The sequence below is a fragment of the Frankliniella occidentalis genome, unplaced genomic scaffold (genome assembly GCF_000697945.3).
Source record: "Frankliniella occidentalis isolate FOCC.00 unplaced genomic scaffold, Focc_3.1 Scaffold147, whole genome shotgun sequence".
In the NCBI taxonomy this organism is placed as follows: domain Eukaryota; kingdom Metazoa; phylum Arthropoda; class Insecta; order Thysanoptera; family Thripidae; genus Frankliniella; species Frankliniella occidentalis.
Window position 1 is genome coordinate 8,724 of NW_026267274.1, and position 423 is coordinate 9,146.

Genomic DNA, 423 nt, shown 5'->3' on the forward strand with positions numbered 1-423 from the left:
CGGGGCACCGGGTCCGGCCGGCCTCAGGCGCCGCGGCGCCCAGCGCGTCGGCCCGGGCTAGGCCGACGGCCTTGAACTTGTGAGTAAGCGAGTGAGTGCGGGAGTGTACTGTGCGCGACGCACATATATATCTGTAACTACTTCCGGTATAACGTTCGCAACTTTTTATTCTTTTAACCGCCCTCTTCGTTGTTGGCGGAGCAGCATCCTCCCTGCCGAGCGGTTTATTCGCTTCCTTTTCTCTCTGCCGCTCATTTCCCCACAACGGCCTTTGCGTTGTTTATACATTTAGACTCGCGCACTACATGTCGGACACGAATGCTCCTTCCGTTCAGTCAGAGGCGGCGATTTACCTTCGGCGTCGAGGTCCCCCCCAGTCAGCTATCTGTCTCTCTCTCGTCTTCGAGTGCGAGTGTCTCGGGG